This window comes from Puma concolor, chromosome B1 (genome assembly GCF_028749965.1).
Source record: "Puma concolor isolate L17-30 chromosome B1, mPumCon1.1.hap2, whole genome shotgun sequence".
Classification (NCBI taxonomy): Eukaryota; Metazoa; Chordata; class Mammalia; order Carnivora; family Felidae; genus Puma; species Puma concolor.
This window is the reverse complement of record NC_141670.1, coordinates 159,025,562-159,049,193: the sequence shown is the minus strand read 5'-3', so window position 1 is coordinate 159,049,193 and position 23,632 is coordinate 159,025,562. Positions and strand designations below refer to the sequence as shown.

The 23,632-nt window shown below is 35.7% G+C and overlaps 2 pseudogenes; both read right to left on the bottom strand.

The window, feature by feature from the left end:
- Positions 1 to 15,881: 15,881 nt before the first annotated feature.
- Positions 15,882 to 16,093, bottom strand: LOC112859223 (U2 spliceosomal RNA; annotated as a pseudogene).
- A 2,903-nt stretch (positions 16,094 to 18,996) lies between these two features.
- LOC112859139 (U6 spliceosomal RNA) lies at positions 18,997 to 19,097 on the bottom strand (annotated as a pseudogene).
- Between the last annotated feature and the right edge of the window lie 4,535 nt (positions 19,098 to 23,632).

Here is a 23,632-nt window from a genome sequence, read left to right as displayed (position 1 = left end):
TAAAAACAATGCTTTCATATACTCGGTGCTCAATAAATAATTGTTGAATGAAGAGAAGTAAAGGATGACTTTGAGTCACCAGTTTCCATAGTAATGGGAAGTAAATATAAGCATGAATATGTTTTTGGCTTGAAATAACTGTAGGCCTTCCTTCTTCCTCCTAAAGCACTTGCCAGGAGTGTTTAATATTATTTGGCTAAATGTTATCTCTTCCTTTCATTATATCATTCCCTCATTATTTAACCAAAGTTTTTAAAAAACGTCTAATTTAAGGTGATTAAAATACGGAGACAATGGTCACTCTATGCTTTAAAGAACAGATGCCATGATGTCCTTATGACATTTCCAAATAGATGCTCAAAATAATCCAGGTGATGTATTAAAATATTACCTCCTAAACAAACTTTTCAGTCTTGAATTTAACTTATATCTAAAAAACAAGTCAGAAATTCATATTACCACCCTATATCATTGGCAGGACAGTCAACAAAAGTAGTTCAGGATGATGATTCACAAAGTGATTTTTAATCTCTAGCACTATAAACACCTAAATACGTTTGGATTCTTTTTTATATTCATCTCTTGTATGGCCTAAATCTCCCAACTGGTCTATTGCACTACCACTGATAGGTTTGGAATATAAAATACTTCCTAGGGAATTTGCAATCAGTAAAAACTTTCAAATGGTAAATAGTATCAAAACCAAATCAAAAGACAAATAACAAACTAGAAAAAATACTGCTTGAACACACAATAAATTGCCAATTTTCTTAACTTTTAGAAAGAGTACAACTCATTCAAACAGGAAAAAGTCAAAAACAAACACACACACACACACACACACACACACACACATACACACACACACAAAATACCCAATAGAACAATAGGCAGAGTATATGAAGAGACAATTTACTATGTGTGTGTGTGTGTGTGTGTGTGTATATATATATATATATAAACAAGGAGACTAGTAAACATATGAACAGATGGTCAATTCTGTGCATAACTAAAGGAATGCAAATGAATGCAAGAAATCATTTTCACCAATACATTGATGTATATGAAAATGTTACTGATATCAAACACCATTTAAGGTGTGGGGAAAAGTGTGTACATTAAATACACATCTATATATCTGATGATAGTATAACTGCACTTTTTTTTTTTTAGATAAAGAGAGAGAGCAAGAGAGAGAGCGAGCACATGAGCAGGGGAGGGACAGAGTGAGAGAGAGAGAGAGAATCTGACAGCACAGAGCTCAGTGCAGGACTCTATCTCGAGTCCACGAACCATGGGATCATGACATGAGCCAAAATCAAGAGTCGGAGGCTGAACCCACAGAGCCACCCAGGCACCCCTCATTTTTTTCTCTTAAAAAGACATCGCCTTATTCTTTCTGGTGTCTCCATTGCTTACTATTTCCTACTAATGTCAGACAACTTTTACATGCTGACTAAATGTTACTTAACCTAATTAATAGGAAAACATTCATGAACTGGTAAATTTTGCTAAGCTTTGACCCCATGGAAATAATTTATAGTAGGCAGTAAATCAACGTACTTTGTCTTTCTATTCAGTGATTCAACCACCCAAAACGAAATTGGACTGAAATACATTCAAGGTTATGAGATAATCTCTAAAGTGTTATAATTTATGGCATCATGGCAGAGCAGCTAAAATGGTAAGTGGAATTATGATTAAATATGGAACATTATTTTTAATAGACAGATATTTAAGGTTCATTCAAGTCTCCGTGTGAGTCCACAAAGCAGCTCATGCCCATCTGTTGTCTTCTTACTTTATTCAATCGCTATCAATGGATGCCAAGGAGGAGTTACTACTTCTATATGAATCTTAGCACAAGGGCTTTAGATAATTAAAAATGATAGAATTGGGACAGACTGCTAAACATAAACAGAAGGATAAAAAGACATCTGGCATAATTAACAGTGAATAAACCAGGTTTAACTAGCCTGAGTATAAAGCACATTGGAACATCATGAAAAACTGAAAAACTTCTGTTGAGAGATAATTCTGCTGATATATAACTTAAAATATTTCTCTTCAATTGAATTTTTATTAATTGGAACATTTCCATAAAATGGGATATTTGGTTTTTAGATTTCATCTGCTCCTGCTGTTTACTTCTCAGTTGAAGGCATAATCTTTTGTTTGTGGCACTGAAATTGGCTTATGTAGAGATGATTATGATGTACATTCAGACAATTGTGACTTCAGGTGAGACATAAGCAGCAGGAACAGATGAACCTCTTAGCAATAGAGAAACTATTTTCATGCAAATAACTCCACAGTGACAGAAAGACGAGAAAAAGAATTACAGAACACAGAGGGCTTAAAAAAGTATTATTTCATGATATTGAATGATTTTCTAGTTGTTTTTTTTTTTTGCGTGTCGAAGAATCAATAGGAAGGTTTTTAGAAATATATTCATATGTCGCTATAAATACCATTAAATTCGCCAAGAGAAATTATGTTTACTTGTTTCCATTACTAAATCAAAGACAGTATCAGCAGGCATGCCCATTCAGCTAGTTTTCAAAAACCAGAACTTGAACTATAGTTTAAGCATTTAAAATCTAAGAAGCAAATTCATTCAGTAAAATGAAAACTTGATATATTGCTCAATGAGATGTGTTTCTGTTTGGATGTTTTACATAACAATCCAGTATATTTTGTAAAGGAAAAAAGAGAAATGGAAGGCATAGTCATCTACACTAGACATATATGCATACACTAACCAAATTATAGCAAATTGAGATAATCAACAGTCTATGCACACTAAATGTTAATACTGTCCTCAAATCTACTTTAACACTTTCCATTTGTCAATTCTTAGGTAGGGATAGAATAGGAAAGTCAGTTTATAATATGCTATTTCCTGTGATTTATGGATAAAGCATCAAGAAGATAAGAGATTATGCCTTAGAAGAAAAGAACATAAAACTACAATTTTCAGTCATGTAATGTTTAGTTTGTGAATTGGTTCTTCATAGGTAGATATCATTGACCTATGTAACGATTTGGAGCTAGAATTTTACCAGTAAAAGTGGAATAACATCACTCACTCTTGGTCATACCCAATTTCTTTCAATTAAACCCAAAGATGGGACTCAGGTATTAGTCACAGATAAAATGGCACACTGATGGAGCATGGGTAAGAGCTAGAATCTAGAGGCAGAATACCAAAAGTCAAATCCAGTCTCTGTCATTGGATGAAGAAACTTGCATTGCCAGACCTATCAAATATCCTGAGCACATAGTAGTAGGGAAATGGAAAATCATCTTTCCCTCTTTGTCTCTCTCACCCTTGTTCTCTCTTACTCTCTCTCTCTCTCTGTGTGCCATTTTGTCTCTTGTTTATGGATAAACTTCTTTACTTGATATAGATTCTATGTATTTTTATAGAAAAAATTATACATATCTTGTACATTTCTGACTTCTATCCCTGTTGATTACAAAATATTCTCATATCACCAAGGTGATAGATGTACTGCTAATGATCAATGCTAGAAAAGGTTTATTTGGAATTCACTCCTATAGATAGTCCTCAGCATGTCTTCAGTCATTAACAGTATGAAGTATTTGTCCCTACATTTACTATATCCAAAAAAAGTTTTTATTTAAAAAATTTTCAGTGTTTTTCACTTCCTCTCTTTATTAATCATCATAATTCCTTAACAGACTTTAATTTTCCCTTTATTGTGTTTGGGGGCCTATGTTCCTGGATCCTGTTGTAGCTTGTTAGAAATCTACTGAGTACCTACAGTTGGTAAGACACTAGATCAGACTCTATATATTCAGTGGTGAACAACTGAGGCATAGGAGCTGCTTTCACAATTCTTATAGGTCAGTGAGAGAGACAGAGAGTTAAACAAGTAAACACATGTAACCATCTTAAAAATTGTTGAGTGTCATTGAGTAAAAATAAATTGATAATAATAAAGAGTAATGGAAATATGTCTTATTAGTAAGGAAATGCCTTTCTCTGAAAGTGATGTTTTACCTGATGGAAAAGTTGGATATGAAGGTTGCAGAAGGGTGTTTCATGAGAAAGGAACAAGCAGATTAAAAAAAAATCCTGGATTGAGTTTGATCCTCTCTCACTCCCCCACCCTTGTTTCTTTACATTTATAAAATGAGATAAATATTTTTTGAATACGAATGCTCAAGAGATATGTGGAAAACTATGACATTAAACTTTATGCAGGATTCAGATAAAATAAAACCTTGTAATCTATGTCCTGAATGGTGCAATTAAAAGTCAGGTAAATGGTGTAGGAGAAGAAGAAAGCGAGAGGATTTGAGCGGGCTTCAGGTGAAGGGAAGGAATAGTGAGAGGGTGGTTTTCTCTGAGGAAGGTTTCATTTATGCTGGATTCAATGTTAAGTAGTGATTTCTTTGAGAAATCACATTATCTTACTTAGGTACAGTATTGCTTCATTGTTATCATAACATTGATGTCACTGCTATACTTTAAGGAATAATGTAGTGACTACCAGCAAAAATAACTGTGGTCCTGGTAATAGTTAGAAATCACTAACCAGACTCACACAGTCATACAGTCTATGCCCCACGATTATAGTTACCTCTCCTCCTTCTTCAGGAAAAACCCTCATCTTCATTAACCTGACTAGCTGTAGCAGTGTAGTCCTTTGTTAAATCTACTCTGAATTCTAGCTATAAAAAAAGGAGCTTATACATAAAACAGCATAAATGCAGAGAAGAAACATTCCTCACATTTATAGGCCCATTTTTTCCTGCAAAAATTGAATATCAATTTATAAACTCTGTTTTATTTCTGCACAGCTTAAAAGTCATACGAATTCACATAAATAGAATTGAATAGGTATTTTAGTAGCTAGGAAATAAACTAAGTGGCTCTGATAAAGAGATGCTAAAATATAGAGCCTAAAAAAGACAGAAGTCATTTCTTTTCCCCCTTCTTCTGTCAAAACTCAGAGGGAACTATTCAAGGCTGAGAGTCAGCTTTGTTCTGTGAGGTTATCTAGGGACTCAGGTTCCTTCTTTCTCATTGCTTCATTGTCCCCTAGGGTGTTGTCCTCATCCCCAGATCAGAACAGACTCAGCAGAGCTGTACCAACCTATAGCCCTCTAGAAGAGGGGAAGAGAAGGGGGAAATGAACACGCAGACACTACAAAGGCGAGACTCAGAAGTTGAGCACGATACTTCTGTTGACATATGGATGGCAAAATCAATTAGATTGCCAAGGAAGCTATAGAGGAGGTTTGGAAATGTAGCTTTAGTTGGGCAGTCATGAACGCACCTAACATGCAGGTAAGATAGTGTGGTCCAAGTCACTAAAAGGAATAAGGAATGAAAATCAATATTAAGAAAAATAGTCTCTGATGCAAGAACTATTCTTAAAACACATGACCATTCTCATAGTCTGCTTGATAATTGATATTCAAAATATTACCCAGTCTTCAATTATGACAGATATAATCTTGGTATTTAATATAGATTCTATGCCTCTATGAAAAAAAAAAAAAAAACTTGGTAATTTTCTGAACCGACATTTATCCACTTCTCTAGGAATTCTTTTTTGGAGAACTTTTCTCTGCTTATTCCTCAACACAACACAAAATGAGATAAGCACAGTTTGTACTTCTGGCCATTTACTAATTTTTATTTCACAAATATTTAATAGGCACTTATACATTGGGTGCATAGCAGATTCCAAATATACACTGGTGGTCAAAATGCACATGATCTCTCTACCCATGAGGCCAGTAGACCAGTAAGAAAAATAAACATTCAAAATATTCACATAAAGTGAAAACTTCTAAGCATCGTAAGTGGCATGAGGCAGGTAAATAGTGCCTTGGAGTGCATAATAAGAAGGTTGTGTCTGGTCAAGGAGTTGTGGGAAGGCTCCTCTGAAAAACTGATGGTTAAAGGGAGATCTGCTGGAGAGATTCAGAGCTATCTAAGGGAAGGAGAAGGGTGGAGGATAACAGTGTGCCTGGTAGAGGGGACAGCAGACTCCAGGGTGCTCCTGTGGGAGTGTGTTCAACACTGGTTGGGGGGAGTTAGTGGAAGATTAGTGAGAGTAAAGCACAGAAGGCAAAGAGGTGAACTGAGCCCTAGAACCAAGTAGGAAGGAGATCAGCTGGACCTTTGAGACCTTATTAAGAGTTTTGTTGTTTATTATCACAGCAGTGAATTGCTATTGAGTTGATTAAGCAGGGAGAAAAGTGATCAAATTTCCACATCACAATGATCTTTCTGACAACAGTGCAGAGAATGGTCTCTTCAGGATAAAAACTGGAGATTTGTTCTTTTCCAGTAGCCTAGGTAAGAGCTAACTACGAATGAATTGGATAGACCATTCTCTCAGTACATCTCTGGACACTTTGTATAATTTTAAAGAAGGAGAATTGCTCCACATTTTATAACCAATCATTCTAAAAACAACCTGAGCTGGTAGACCATGTAGTATGGTATTGCTTACATTTTTGTAAATGCACAAATCTGTAAATGCTTACACATTAGACATTTAAAATAATTTTCTAATGTTTTCATGAAGTAAGGCATATAATACATCTGAATTTGAAGTATTTAACTAAAGAAAGATACTTTTTTTTAATCAATGACATTATTTAAATTGGAAACAAAGGAACATTTAAATGGAAATTATGCATGAACATTTGCATGTATAGATGAATATGAGAATTAAAAGAAATTTGAATGTATTATTAATCTGACTGTATTCAAGAGGCCTCTGCTATGATTAAACTTTTAGATATGGATAAAATAAAACAAAAGGAACACATTAAAGTGCTTAAAGTTGTTGCATCCAAAAGCCACACACCACATCTCATAAATTCAAATATATTTTGGTTCTACATAAAAAAAGATGTAATGTGTAAAAGAGCCAATCAAGAAATGATAGTTCCTTTGTTGTACTTAACTGACATAACTCTTTAACTACATTTTCATTATTGTTTTTGTTTTCTTTTCTTTTTTTATGTTTATGTATTTATTTTGAAAGAGTGAGACAGAATCCCAAGCAGGCTCTGTGATGCAGGGTTTGAACTCATGAACCATTAGACCATGACCTGAGTCAAAGCCGAGAGTCTGATGCTTAACTGACTGAGCCACCCAGGCACCTCTGTTTTTGTTTTCTACATGGATTGTTATAAAGAGGATCAGAAATGGATAATTTACCTGGATATATTTAAATTAACTATTAAACATTTAAGTATTGTCTTTTAGCAGAAATTCTCACAGATAAAAGTTTAACATTCACTGTTTAACTTCAAACAGAGGAACGTTCAAGGGAGCCGAATGTAAGGAGTCGTTTGGGGAGACAGGTGGGCCCAGTGGAGAATTTGTTATGTGAAAAGATTTTAGAGTAAATATGGGAGAGTCATGGTGAGTGTATTTGCCTAGTTGGCCACTATCTTCCTCGCACAGGGTACATGTTTTGTTCTGTTTTTTTCCCCTTACTGTTCACATTTCATGATTTCTTGTTTTTTTATTCTAATAAAACCAGTTTCTCTGTAGTTGAAATTAATTAGGCCTTATCTAAAATTTTTGAAACGCTAATAAAAGTAAATGAGGAAAGAACAGTAGATTTACCAATCTGGCTTCAATATTAATGAACATTTGATCTATTTATTGCAATCAAAATATAACTTTGGAACTGATTATAATCACTTTGACTTGGGTAGTCTTGGTAGCAAATAACTGTCTTTATGTGTCAAGAGACAAAGCAAAATGGCTATCACATTGAGGTTCTAATTTAGCTTAGAATAATAATGCTACATAAAATTAAAAGGAAAAAAAATGAATGTCTGTTATTTTATAAGTTCAATCAATAGTATTGCTATACCTCTGAATTCAGAGCTTTGTCCTTATCAGCAAGTTTAAATAGGAAAGCTGAAGACTTTCTGGGGACATAGACCTGGCTGTGAAACTATGTACTGTGTGATTGTTAATTTTGTGTCAACTTGGCTAGGCCATGTCACTCAAACAAACACCAGGTAAAATACTGCTGTGAGGGTATTTTTTGGATGAGATTAACACTTAAACCAGTAGCATTTGAGTAAAGCAGATTATTCTCCATAATGTGGATGGGTCTTGGCCAAATAGTTGAAGGATTTAAGATAAAAAAAGACTGAGGTCACCCAAGGAAAAGATAATTCTACTTCCAGATTACCTTTGGGCTCTAACTGCAACATCAACTATTCCCTGGGTCTCTAGTCTGTTGGCTTCCAGTTTTGAACTTTCCAGCCTCTACAATTATGTGAGCCAATTCTTTAAAATCTTTCTCTCTCCCTCGTCCCTTCTCTTTTCATATAATATATAATATAATATAATATAATATAATATAATATAATATAATAATATAGCAGGGACAATGTTTATGTCATGTGGTCCATGATGACTATTCTACAATGTTTTTTAATAATGATGATGATATATACAATTAGAATAAAGTGGCTTAAATAACTGTATATAATTATTCTTATTGGAAAATTCTACTACTGAGGCCATTCAATCTGTTCATACACATGTGCAACCAAGGAGGTTTACATTTTTTCAAAAAATTCTTTATCAATTTAACATAAAAGGATTGTTTTGTTTTGTTTTGAGAAGCCAGAAAGATGTATCATTTGTAAGTGTCTTTAAGTTGGCTTCCATGATGCTGTGAGGAAGAAGTCTCTCAATTATGCATCCTCAGTGATGGAGATGCTGCTAGGTCTAGGGGCTTTGCTATGCCTCAGGGTGGAAATGGTAGAATGATATTAGGAAAGCCATTATCCTATAAGTGAATAATCATTGTCTTTATCCATTCATCTGTTAATGGGCATTTAGGGGATTTCTATATGCAGTAGAATGTTAATCAGCATTAAAAAGAAGGAAATCCTGCCTTATGAAACATCCAGAAACCTGAAGGACCTTATGCTGAGTGAAATAAGCCCATCACACAAGGAAAAATACTGCCCGATTCCATTTATGTGAGGAATCTAAAATAATTGAACTCTTAGAAACAGAGAGTAGAATAGTGATTGCCAGGGACTGGGGAGCAGGGCAAGGAGGAAATGGAGAGTTGTTAGTCTATAGGTATCCAGTTTCAATTACATGAGATAAATAAGTTCTAGAGATTTGCTGTGCAAATCATGCTTAGAATTAACAATTCAGTATTGTTCACTTAAAAATTTTTTCAGAGGGTAGATCTCATGTTAATTATTCCTACAACAAAAATAAACAAATGAAAAGGGGCAAGAGGAAACTTTTGGAGGTGGTGGGTATGTTTATATCCTTGATTGCGGTGACAGTTTCATGGATGTAGGCATATCTCCAAACTCACCAAATTGTATATATTAAATACGTCAAGGTTTTTTGGTGTATCAATTACACCTCAATGAGACTGCTTAAAAAATGAAGGAGCAAACAGCCTTCTTGAGGAAGAGATTCACAGGCCACTATGCAGTAAATCATAATGGAAAGAGAAAAGCTGAGCGGGGAGACCACAGTCAATCAACTTTACCACAGTGAGAAAGTGAATGTTCTGGCAGTCCAACCAGACTAACACGGTCTGCCACTTGCTGGTAGTTTGACCTGAAAAAGTCACTCACTTCTGCCTTACTCACCCAACTTATTTCTGTCATCTACAAAGGAAGATCATACCAATCTGACAAAGCTGTTGTAGTTATTAAATGTTAATACCTATAAATATAAGGGCTCTGTCTGTATTGTTCATCTCCATATTCTAAGAGAATAGAAGTATGCTTGGAACTGAGTCTCAATAGGATTTATTACTAATTAATGAATATCAAAGGACTGGTACACTTAATTCCTTAAAGTAGGCAATAAGGTTGTGGTGGCTTCTAGCTCTATTCAGTGTGATTAAAGGTGAGGGGAGTAAAAACAATTTTTGTAGAAGATAGGTTACCCTGGGAAAAATTCCAGATGGCACACATTATAAAATAACAAAATCAGTAGTTCACGCATTAAATTGTGCAGAATAAAAGAGGTCAATGGGATTTAGAATGGATGGAAAGGACATTATGCAAAAGGTGAGGCTTCTTAAGGTCTTTAAAGATCAACATCATTTGGAAAGAAGCAGCTATTTAATGTAATATTTTCATTGTTAACAGTAAGAGAAGTATCAAAAATGCACTGTATTCAAATTGGAAAGCTATGATAATTTTTCAATACCTTGTTAACTACGTTCACCTCAAACAACCCTCATTGACTTTTAATTCTTTAACAGGAGTGTCACCAATGAAACAGCTTTATAGGGAAATGCCTGCTACCAGAAGCAAGAGTAAAAAGTTCAAATTGGTTAAAACCTCATTTTCGGGGTGCCTGGATGGCTCAATCGGGTAAGCCTCCAGCTTCAGCTCAGGTCATGATCTCATGGCTCATGGGTTTGAGCCCCACATCAGGCTACCTGCTGTCAGTACAGAGCCTGCTTGGATCCTCTGACCCCCCCGCCTCCCCCCACCCCTCTGTCTCTGTCTCTCTCTTTTAAAAATAAATAAATGTTGTTTTGTTTTGTTTTGTTTTGTAAACCTCATTCTCAACAGCTTGTAGTTCTGAAAGACTGAGTTTTACTAAATGTGTCAGATTCACAGTAATTTTACTGAGTCCCTGGCAGGCTGTCACACTTTAAATACGAGGAGGTACTTACTTTAGTAATAGGATGCAACTGTTGTGAACTATATGAACACTGATTAGGTTGCCTGTGGGATATCTGTTTTCAATCTTCCAAATGAGCTGTGTTTCATTCATTCCCTCAAATTCCTTCAGAACGTAAAGTTTTGGAGTGCCATCATTCTTACTAGTTTATCTTTACAAGGAATATAGAAAGGGATTGCATGATTTATTTCCATAAATATGGAAGAAGATCTAAACCAATATTTATTAGCATGCAAGTGATTACACTCAGTTCTTAAAGAACCTTGTTTTAGTCTATTAATGCCTTCATATGAGCCTTTAACTTCTCTCATAACAAAGTAATTTAAAGTACTGAGATAAATCCTAAAATGAATTTCTAGTCAGATTTTTTTCAGGACAAGATCTTATCAGTCTCTTTCTGATATGCATTTTCAAATAATTTTAGTATTAGCTAGGCCAAATATGGGATATAACATGATCATTGGCAAATATTCTCTGTCTTTTCTGAGGTACGATCGTTATGGAGCATACGTAAGAAATAAACTTTCCTTGCTGTAAGTCACTGAGATCTGAGGATCTTTTATCATTGCAACATATAGTACATTATTATGACAGATTAACCCAGACTCTTCATCATGGATTTATTCATTCACATCACGACTATTTTGAATACTACACCATATTAGGCACGGTGCTATATATGGAGGTTTTTGATTTTTTAAATTTTTATTTATTTCTTTTGAGAGAGAGAGAGAGAGAGTGACAGAGTATGAGCAGGGGAGGCGCAGAGAGAGGGAGACACAGAATCCGAAGCAGGCTCCAGGCTCTGAGCTATCAGCACGGTGCCTGATGTGGGACTCGAACCCATGAGTGTGAGATCATGACCTGAGCCAAAGTCAGATGCTTAACCGACTGAGCCATTCAGGCACCCCTAGATGCAGAGGGTCTAATGGCAAGCAAAAGCAGATTATTTTCCTGCAATTGTGGAACACAGTATGGAAGGACATTGCATCATGATGATATTTTGCCATTGCATGCTCTCTCTCTCTCTCTCTCTTTTTAAAAATATATTCAATATGCTGACTATCATAGAGCATAGCTCTGTCTGTCAAATTATAGAAGTAGCAGTATCTGACCACTAAGGATGAAAGGAATTTGAAAAATGGAAGAGCAGAAAAAAGATAAGGCCGGAAGGAAGGTGGTATTTTAGTTCATACAGAAGTCCTCAGATGTTATTATATGTACCTCTGTGAGGATTGATCAAAGCAGATGAAGTTGGAGCCCTGTTTATCTTCTCTTTGTCTTCCTCCCTACAGGAAGTTTCAAATTGTGCTTTGAGTTATTTTATTTTAGAATGTACCTGAGGCTCAGCATTGAACTTCCTTACTCCTAAGTTTAGAATTAATAATATTTTCTTTTTTTTTATTCTTGGAATTAATAATATTTTCTAACTCCAAAATAAATCCCTATACAGAGTTTAAATAGTGCAGTAAATTATTTTCCTGAATCTCTAAAGTATTATCACAGTAAATCTCATTTTGACTGCAAATAGCTTGCTTCTAGCTTGACTCATAAATTTATATAGGTGATTTTCTATGTTATATATAATCTATATATAAGATCTACAGAACTTCTCAACTTACAGTGGGGTTACTTCCCGATAAACTGATCTTAAGTTGAAAATATTGTAGGTCCAAATGCAGCTAATACATCGAACCTACCAAACATCATAGCTCAGCCTAGCCTAGTTTCAATGTGCTCAGAACACTTATATTAGCCTACAGTTGGGTAGAACCATCCAACACAAAGCTTATTTTATAATAAAGTGTTGAATATCTCATGTAATGCATTGACTGCTGTACTGAAAGTGAAAAGCAGAATGGTTGCATAGGTATTCAATGGTTGTCAGTGTGCAAGTGGTTTACCCTCATGATCTCCTGGCTGCCTGGGAGATGCAGTGAGCTGCCCTTGCCCCGCATCACAAGAGAGTATCATGCCTCATATTGTTAGTTCTAGAAAAGATCAAAATCAAAATTGGAAGTACAGTTTCTACTGTATGAGGATCACTTTCCCACCACTGTAAAGTCAAAAAAGTATATGACAAACTATTATAAGTTGAGGATGGTCTGTATAGTCTGTATATATATTAGAGACATATACAGGTAAACCTTGCTTTGCAAGCATAATTCATTCCAGAAACATGCCTGTATTCCAAAGCACTTGTATATCAAAGTGAATTCCCCCTGCGAAATGATGGAAACTCTGATGATTCATTCCACAACACAAAAATATTCATATAAAAATGATTATGATACTGTAATATAATAAAAATAATAAAGAAAATATAAAATATAAAGAAAAATAAAATTAACCTGCACTTATCTTTGAAAACCTTCATGGCTGGTGTGAGGGAGACAAGAGAGAGGAGGGTTACTGTGTAAGATAACTTTCACTATCACTAATGGGTGTTGACTACAGAACAGTATTAATAAACTCTTGTCATATACTGTATTTAATGTAACAGGCAGTAAGGTAGCAGAGGAGAGAATCTATATCTGCAGGCTTCCTGACCTAGAGTGAAGCAAAGCATTCCTAAGCTTCCTCTTGTATGGAAGAGGGACTGTCCATAAGTGCTTTGAAGTGACAAAAAAACACACGAGTGCCAGTTGTGGGCACCTTCCAACATTCTGAATAATCATTGATTTCTGCCAAACACCATGGCCTGAGACCGAAATCCGAGAATGGGAGATGATCACCCACAGTCCCACAGTGAGAGAGAGAGAGAGAGAGAGAGAGAGAAGAACCATTGGCTCAGTTGTGATCATGTGAAGTTCAGTGTCATGTACTACTCGTATTGCAAGACACTGCTCATTTATCAAGTTAAAATTTATTAGAAATGTTTTCTCGGGGCGCCTGGGTGGCGCAGTCGGTTAAGCGTCCGACTTCAGCCAGGTCACGATCTCGCGGTCCGTGAGTTCGAGCCCCGCGTCAGGCTCTGGGCTGATGGCTCAGAGCCTGGAGCCTGTTTCCGATTCTGTGTCTCCCTCTCTCTCTGCCCCTCCCCCGTTCATGCTCTGTCTCTCTCTGTCCCAAAAATAAAATAAACGTTGAAAAAAAAAATTAAAAAAAAAAAAAAGAAATGTTTTCTCATCTTATGGAACTCCTGCAGAACTCACAATCAAATGTTTTACTGTACTTTATTGTGTATTATATACCTATCTATATCCCTACCTATATATCTTCTAATTGTTTTGATCTAAGTGTCCTAACAACTTTCTCTTATCTTTTTTAAAAATGCTTATTTATTATTTTTGAGAGAAAGAGCATGAACAGTGGAGGGGCAGAGAGAGAGGGAGAGAGAGAGAGAATCCAAAGCAGACTCTGTACTCTGGGTGCAGAGCCTGATGTGGCGCTCAAGCTTACAAATCATAAGATCATGACCTGAGCTGAAATCAAGTCAGATGGTTAACTGACTGAGACAGCCAGGCGCCCCATAACAAATTTATTTCTGATTTTGTTTGTCTTAAGAATTTGTAAATCCTGACAAATGCTTACTTCTGAACAGAAGAGGTAAAATGTGGGCTAATTTTTTTTCCTGTATTTTCCCAATATAGTCAGGAAGTACAAGTTGGCCCTACTGAGAATCAAATCATTAGAACATAAACATTGTTTCTCACAGGATATAGTCAAGGCCATCATGCAGCAGCTAACATGACTAATCCCCTCCTTCTGAGCAATGATTGCTTTTTACCAACATCACCTCTTGCTCTTAGTCCTCCTTCCTCCTGGATAAAAATTGTTACATCATCAAATCAACACATTTCTCCACTTTCTGACAATATCCAACCCAGAACTGGTCCCTATTTCTCTAGTGTCCCCACAAAATTACTGAATAATGTCCAAAGTCCTGGAAGGAGCCCTCCTAACTCCCCTTTCCTGAAATGCCCTCCAACTTCCCCTGGTGTGTGTTATCCCTTACTTTAGAGAGCTAAACAAAAACTATTTTTGTTTAAGTGCAGGAGTGCCCCCTTTTGATTTTTGATTGGTGGATTTCAACAATAATGATACAAGGCTCAAAGGAACTCTTTTACTTAATGGCTACACACACACACACACACACACACACACACACACACACACACACACACACACAGACATTGCCCTAAGTATCAATAAGTCTGTATACAACAGGGGAAAAAATTGTATATTTTATGCAAAAAAGAAATCTTTCTGAGGAAGAACATTTTAGTACCGTTCAGATTTTAAATGAATGGGAAATGCTCCTTCGTGTATGTTTCCAAACCTCCGAGGAGAATCCATTGTCTTTTGGCTGCCTTACAGGTTTGGTCATGTAAGGTGCTAAGCCATTTTAAATGATGCTGGGAATACAAGTCAGTGGGCACAGTGAGTCCCGAGATGATCAATCATATTGCATTTCTGCTAAAACCAATATTTCCATTGTTTATTCTTGTTATTTCAACCTCATGCTTCCCTGGCAGCAACAATGAACTGAGTGGGACAGATTCTGAGAATTTTACTAGCAACAAATATATGTCAAACATTCTTCACCCAAAATATATATTCCAATGAAAAATAAATAGAATTTATACATTTTCCCCAGAAAAAATAACAATTTGTGAGCTAGTTTAGTTTCCTGGCCAGAATTCTGTGAATGCTTTCTGCTATAGTCACAACTTGAGATTTGTTACTTTAAGGATATAAAGGAAGACTATAAAAAAGATTCATAACCTCAAATTACATTAACTGTACATTAAGGGAGATGCACAAATCCCAAGAAATAATGAAATGTCAGGGTTAGAATCATCCCTTTTCAGGTTTAGTGCTCAATCTCCTATGATCTTGCATAAAATGCTATTGCTGTTCACCTTGCTATTAGGAAGTACAATTGATTTGCTTGCAATATTTATTAGTGCATTAGTCATGTACATTAGCACCAAACTGGAAACAAATAATGCTTTACTTCCCTAAGTCTGTGGCAAGCCAATGCAAGTAAAAATGTAGGTACCGATATAAATACAAGCGTGACTCACGCTCCTGAAATATCCTTCCTTTACCCAGATTTACCAGAAAAATTTAGAGGTAAACATATTCCAACGATTTCAATCTTTGATGAGTTAGAACAGTTCACATTAGTCAGGTTAATTTTTGTTCTTTCAACTTGGTGTCCTTTTGACAAATTATCAATAAGAGGTCACAAAATAAATCAAAACTGAAAGGAACAGTTTATCTGATATTAATAAACACGATAGATCCAACTCTGAGGCTTTCATTTTTGCCAAATATTTATTTCAGCTCAGGTTGTCATCCCCAATTCTGCATAGGACTTGGTTCTTGGTTTCAAAAAAGAGAGAGAAATGTATCTTACACTTGATCTTAGCCAAAAGGCCGAGAAGCGATTAGAGAGAAATGTATCTTCAACCAAAGTCTGTAGGTAAGTCTGAAGGACTGAAGTTATTAAAAACAATTGTCTTAACCATCACCACCACCACCACTGCTACCATGTCTGTTTCTACACCCAATTCAAGCCAACTTTAGACAGTTCACTCCATGACCACTTATTTCAATTTCTGTCTCTGGCTACTGGCATACAGATTTTTTCCATCATAAAAACTAAAACGAGCTCTTCCCAAAGGACTTTGGATTTGCTGAATCCTTGGTCCTCATCCTTCTGAGTTTTTTTTCCATGAGAAATCTTGCCTTGTGCAACCATACCCTACCTTCTAACCCTTCAATAATTTCCCAAGACGATTAGCCTCAGGACTGCCCACGCCTCTGCTTTATAGGGGAGATGGGAGCAAAAAAATAGAAGGGTTGATGACATTAATGCATGGCATTGGTAAAATAGTTTTATAAATATTGTGTGTTTATGTATTTTGTACTAGAATCCTGTCTTTTTAATGTTCATTTTTGATTTGGCACTATGTTCAGATCACAGTATTTTTCAAATAGTGCTGTCATTTTACTATTTGAGACTTTGTGAAATCCACACTGTCCAATCTAATAAACTGCCACCATTTATTAAGTGTGTCATGGGTGCCAGATTTTGATACGTTTCCTAAACTTCATAAAACCCTTGCAAGATAGGGATCGCTATCCCATGTGGCATATTGTATTCCTTAAAACTAGCCAGAATCATACCTCCCGTTGGGCCTTCCTTTTGCAACTTGACTTTGTTATTCCTTATCAAATTGTCCCAACTATTCTCCACTCTTGAGTCTGGTCAGGCCCTGTATCCTCTAATAAAGAACATAGAGGAGCTGCACTGTGCCATTTCTTACAGCCCTTGACTGGCCTAGCAACTTCTAATTCCTGTCTCTTCCTGTCTCCTGGAAACCAGCAACCATGTAGGATTTGTGACAACCCTAAATCCACTATACTATGAAAAGCTCAAGAAACTTAAAAGGTTCCTGAAGGATGAGATATTACATGAAGAAAGAGAGGCCAAGGAGCATTAAGGTGGCAGGAGAGTCATGAAAAAGCCACCACAACCCAGTCAAATGCCAGAGCACAGGTTCCAGGTGCTGTGATTCAGAGACGACAGTCCCCTCTTGCCAGGCCCAAACTCCCCTTCCATGGAATTGTGAACTTTTGAAAATGTTTGTTATTTTTATCTGTAATCTTGGGAGTGTTTCTTAGGCAGAGATAGACAGCTGAAACCGCACCATTTTGAAGAGAAAATGAGGGAAGGTAAGAAATTTGACCTTCCTTAGGGAAAATAAGAAATTTGCCTATGTCCACACAAGTCTAAGGTTGCTAAGTGCAGGATTTGAATCACATTCTCTGAAATATATATCCCATGGTCTTAACCACTACAAAATGCAGAACTTCAATGTATATCTAGAAATATTTTTCTAAAGAGACTCAAGTTGTAAGTAGTACTACAGAGAACATGTTACTTAAGAGAATAATCTCAGTTTATGGGCTACAACATATGTGTGTTTATAACCAAGCAGATGCTCCTAATTACAAATTTATTTTATATTATTTATTGAAACAAGATGACATAGTCTCTACTTAGAGACACTTTAATTTAAAATATGTATTTTAAAGCAACAGACCTGCTTGATTTTCTTTCTTTAAAAAATAGGGGCACCTGGGTGGCTCAATTGGTTGAACATCCGACTTCGGCTCTGGTCACGATCTCGCGTTTCGTGGGTTCAATCAACGCGTCGCGGTGTGATGACATCTCAGACCCTGAAACCTGCTTTGGATTCTGTCTCTCTCTCTCTCTCTCCCTCTCTCTCTCTGTCCCTCCCCCACTCATGCTCTGTCTCTCTCAAAAATAAACATTAAAAATTTTTAAAAATATATTTATTTGTATTTTCACCAATTCACTCTAAATTTCCAAAATTTTCAGTAACATTTCAGACCAAATTTACCTAAATTGTGCTTTCCTGTAAATTATTTCTTTAGTGCTCAGCTACAAAAACAAGTCACGGGTACTTGGGTGGCTCAGTCAGTTGAGCATCAGAACCTTGACTTTGGCTCAGGTCATGATCCCAGGGTTGTGGCATCTAGCCCTGCATTCAGCTGCTTAAGATTGTGGAGGCTGCTTAAGATTCTCTCTCTCTTCCACTGCCCCTCTGCCCTGCTTGCCCTCTCCCTTTCTCTCAAATTAATTAATTAATTAATATTTAAAAACATTTAAAAAAAAGAACACAAGTCAAATAAAGGAGAGGTGTTAGATAACATTTTCCAGCTGAGATTTAGGTAAATTGACAAGAAAAAAAAATTCTATGAACAACTGAGACACCTCAAACTCCAGGCTTCTTCTTTTACACATGTGTGTCTATTTCACACACATTTTTCAGGTTTGACATCTAGACCCATGTTCAAATTTCACCAACCCACCGCAACAACTCGAGCAAAACTCTCTTGACCAAGTTTTTATCAGTCTTGACTGAAGATTTAAGGAACACGAGGCAATGCTCATTTGCACTCAAAATTCTTGTTTGTCAAAGTTTCTTCATCTATCCTTGGACTTCTCTTTGCATTTTTAGCTCATCTAAAGCCTAGTTTTACTAAAACTCTGTTTTCAATCTGTCTTTCTTTTGTTTTTCCTTTTTTTGTCTTTCCTTTCATGAGCACACCAAAGTAGTGAACCTTCAACTTTATTTTATTTTGTTTTATTATTTTATTTTATTTTATTTTATTTTATTTTATTTTATTTTATTTATTGTCTTTCCTTTCATGAGCACATGAAAGTAGTGATCCCTCAACTTTATTTTATTTATTTATTTATTTATTTATTTATTTATTTATTTATTTTAATGAATGAATTAATTTTTATTCACTTTTTAAAAAATATGGAACATGAATTTGGGTGTCATCCTTACGCAGGGGCCATGCTAATCTTCTTTGTATCCTTCTATTTTAGTATATGTACTGCCAAAGTGTGCACTCAATTTTATTTCTTGTAATGAAACATGTTGTTATTTAATTTTTTTTTGTTTTTCTTTTGCAATTTGAGCTCCTACCTCCACCTATTCCCAGAGGCCCTGGTATTCCACCCTAACCGATGTCATAAAAACATTTTCCTTAACAAGAAAATTCTCCCTCATGAGCAACTTTGATGCTAGCTGTGAAAACAATAATGCACTCACCATTTGTTTCATGATTCTGACCACTCTAACTCTGAAGCCTTTGGGGAAGTTACTTAACACGGTGTTAGCTTTCACGAAATAAATATTGAATAACAGCAACCTCAAAATGTTCCTGAGAAAATGAAGTGGAATAAGGAAGATTAAGTCTAATAGAATGAATGAACTTCATCAACAGTCATTTCCTTCCTGCTGATCTCCTGCAACCTTTCCTTATGCCTTTCTCCCAGCTATTAAAATCAATCTAGAGTGTTTCTTCATCTTTAAAATAAATGTTACACAGTATCAACAGAGCTTCCTGTTATTTAGAAATAACTTTTTCTTATCATCTTGTTGCCTATTAGCTTCCACCCCAGTCTGTGGATATGCCTGATTTCATATATAATGTAACCTATTCTCTAGGTATAAATGCATGAAAGTAGGGAGATTTCCTTCATTCTATTTTTATCCTGTACTCCTAAACTCTTGAAAAAAGAATCATACCCTAGAGAACAATTTTAATTTATTCTGTTAAATTGACCATGTACAGCAATCATGCCATAGTGTGTGTAAAGACAGTGAAATTTTATTTTTTTTCACAAACAAAAATTATACTCTACAAGGGTATAAGAGAATGTCTTTGAAATAGTTAAAGTTAAAATAAAGCTATCTTATCAGGCACAAGATATTTCTTGGTTTGATTTTGGGTTTTAGAAAAATTTGTACAGATTATTATAATTAACACAATTATAATTATAATCAAAATAATTGCTATGCTTGTTCTCTGTAAATTTCAATGAAGTGATGGAATTTTTAAATCTTTAGGCTTTGATTAAATGTATTTAGGTTTTTTTGTACTCCCTACATCTATAGTACTATGACCTATTCAAAGTAATCCAGAAGTTAAAAAGTCATGTGAATTAAAGATGTGTACAGCAAGAAGTCAGGAAAAGAAAATATGAAAGATATGTTGTCCTTAACATCCCATGCCTATTGTATGAATAGGAAATGTCATCTGCTTGGAATTACAAAAGGTGTTGAGGTATCAAACAGAATTATCCTGAAATATCTGCCAGAGTGAGGACACCCCCTGTTGCTGTTCCACACCACTTCCATCAGAGGAGAGAGATCGGCGGGACTAGAAATGAGGAAATAATAAAAGAGCACATGCAGACAATGTTTCTTACTTCTCTGGGGGGGGGGGGGAATAAAAAGTAATCGCATGACGTAGAGTTATGAAAAGGGTAAAAAGTGGGTGGAAATTTTCTTTAAATATTTAGTATTGTGAATGCCTGAGGTAGTGTTTACCTTTAACCTTTATTATATTAAATTAATAAGAAGGACATGCTCTAACTTCAGACACAGTTTTGCATCTCCAGATACGATTTGGGGGCTTACCAATTCGAAAAAGTGCAATGATAGGTAAATATAAAACTGCCGCAGATTTGCCTTTTTTTTTTTTTTTTTTTTTTTAGCTAATGCTAACACTAATTTGCTCCCATGTTTGATTTGACTTCCATTTGCAATAGGTTATCTATATTTGCCTCCAAGCTCCATGGGCATATGGGATTCAGAAATGGCTGATCAAATAATTTTATTTCCAGCCTGCATTTAATTCAGAGATGTGACTGTGACCTAATTTGTTCCAATGAAACAAAATCTCTAGAGCTACTGGACAAAGCACAATTATTTATGTATGCGTTTGTTTACTATTGCTGAGAGGAGTAATATGCTCAAAGGAGAGTTACTGTGCAAAAAGGGAGCATGGCTTTGCCTCCAAAACCAAGGGACCAATGCTACGATTTTGTTTTTCCACTTTTCTACAGAGTCCATATTGCATCTCCATCCACTACCAAATTCTCAATGACAATTGAATCTTGAAAGCCTTAAGAGCCAATAGGAAGGGTTACTTGCACTGTCACATGTAAGAGATAGAATTCCCTTGAATGGTTCACCCAAAACTGGCAAGTGAATTAGAAGGTATCAGAGATAGTATCTTAGTAAAAGTGTATAGAAGATATACACAGTTTAATTTTGAGAGAATATGCAAAAATGTCTCTAGAATATTGAATAACATAGGATTTTATTGATGCAGCAGGTTTTTGTAATTTCAAATAATTTGTTTTTTAATTTATTTTTTAATTTTTTTAATGTTTATTTATTTTTGAGAGAGAGAGAGAGAGACAGAATGTGAGTGGGTTAGGGGCAGAGAGAGAGGAAGACACAGAATCTGAAGCAGGCTCCAGGCTCCGAGCTGTCAGCACAGAGACCCATGTGGGGCTCGAACCCACAAGCTGTGAGATCATGACCTGAGCTGAAGTCGGATGCTCAACCAATTGAGCCACCCAGGTACTCCTCAAATAATGTATTTTTAACATCTCTTTCATGTGTGTGACTACCAACATGTTCAGAATACCTGTCCATTTCTTTCTAGTTCTTATTAAATTAGTATTATGAAAATTGTGGAACAGTGGAATACTCTTGGAAATAGTTATATAGTCATAGTCCATGTGAATAAATTTTGGACAATGCAAGACATATTTTGGATGAAAGCAAACTCCTGAAGTTGATTGTTACCAGAGGGAAAAAAAAAGAAGAGGGGTGCCTGTGTGCCTCAGTCGGTTAAGTGACCGACCTCGGCTCAGGTCATAATCTCGGGGTTTGTGAGTTTGAGTCCCATGTTGGGCTCTGTGCTGACAGCTCGGAGTCTGGAGCCTGCTTCAGATTCCGTGTCTACCTGTCTCTCTGCCCCTACCCCGCTCGCATTCTGTCTGTCTCTCTCAAAAATAAATAAATAAACATTAATTTAAAAAAAAAAAAAAAAGAAGAGAAATCCATTTCCAGAAGAATAGATACATATCAGATGGTAAGAACTAGATTATTTTGCTTTGGAATAACTGAGTACTAAGTGCTAGGGACTGGAATAATTTTTTTTTTAGTAGAAAATACCCATTCTGACACAATCGTTACTTCTGATAATTATTCTTCAATACCTTCAGCCATACACTTAACCTATTGGAGAATTAAATGGAAATGCTGTAGGAATCATTATCACTGCATCTTTCACATTTTTGATGATAGCTTAATTTTTGGAGTTTCCAAAGAAACAATATTATTCTGTTATTGAGAAAAAATTACACAGGATGAAATGCACAGATCTTATGCATACAACTGATGAGTTTTTATAAATGCATATACCCAAGCAATCATCCCTCCAAGTAAGATATAAAACTTTTCCATCTCCCAAGAAATTTCCATCATTTCCTTCCAATTATATCTTTGAGCAACTCTCTAGCATCCTACTTCATTCATGTCATAGCAAAACTTCTCTAGATCTGGGAAAACAAGGCTATTTTTTTTTAATTCCAGAGTTTTGTGATTTTTTACTCCAATTTTCCAGATCTCCCTCATCATCCCTTCCAGTCCCACCTATCCCACCTCACTTGGGAAAATTATATTCTGATCTATCATCCAAAATTAGTGGTGCCTATACTTAAGGAGGCAAATGATGTGATGGTATGTAGCTTTCAGGAAATACATTGTTTTACAGAATAGATATACAATCTTCCAGTCTTTGCTCAGGAACCTGTGGCTATTTAGATATACGAGCTGGATGCCATTGTAATCTATCGATTAGTATAAGCTTTACTATTGTCAAGTGATAAATGAAATTTGACCCCAGTTTACCTCAGGGTAAGGCCAAAAGAATCGTAAAGAAAGCTGCTGGTAGTATTTCTGTCTCTAAATATACTATTTGAAATAAATATGGCAGTTCACTCAGGTTGAGTACAATAAAAAAGGAATAGATATCATGTGGGTAATATTTCTAAAAGAAGAGATGATCATCATGCAGAAACAGTACATACCTATTTATCACCACAAAATTATTCAGACATTTATTAACTATTTGGTGCTGACAAACTCAAGTGGACATTTCAATTAATTCAAGATTTGGGGAACAAAACTTATTGCAAGGACTCATTTGGAGGAAATCTGAGTACACTGTTGAAATAACATCGCAAATAAAAAATTGATACAAAATGGATACACATGGAATGTTATTTATTCAACTCAACATAGACATGATTTATTCAATTTAATAAATGTGTAATTGAGTTTCTACTTATACATGTGGTTGTGTGCTTAATGCTAATTTCATATGTGGTTACACACAAAAAGATTCTTGACACCTTTATTAGGCTACAGTAGGTGTTGTGGATAGATACTGATTTTACGGAATGCCTTCTTAATCTCCTGTAAGGAAGGCACAAGCACACCAAACATTCCCATCTACTTCTTACACATTTTTCAGGTCCCATGCAATTAGATCGGGCCAAATTACTACTCTAGTCAATGG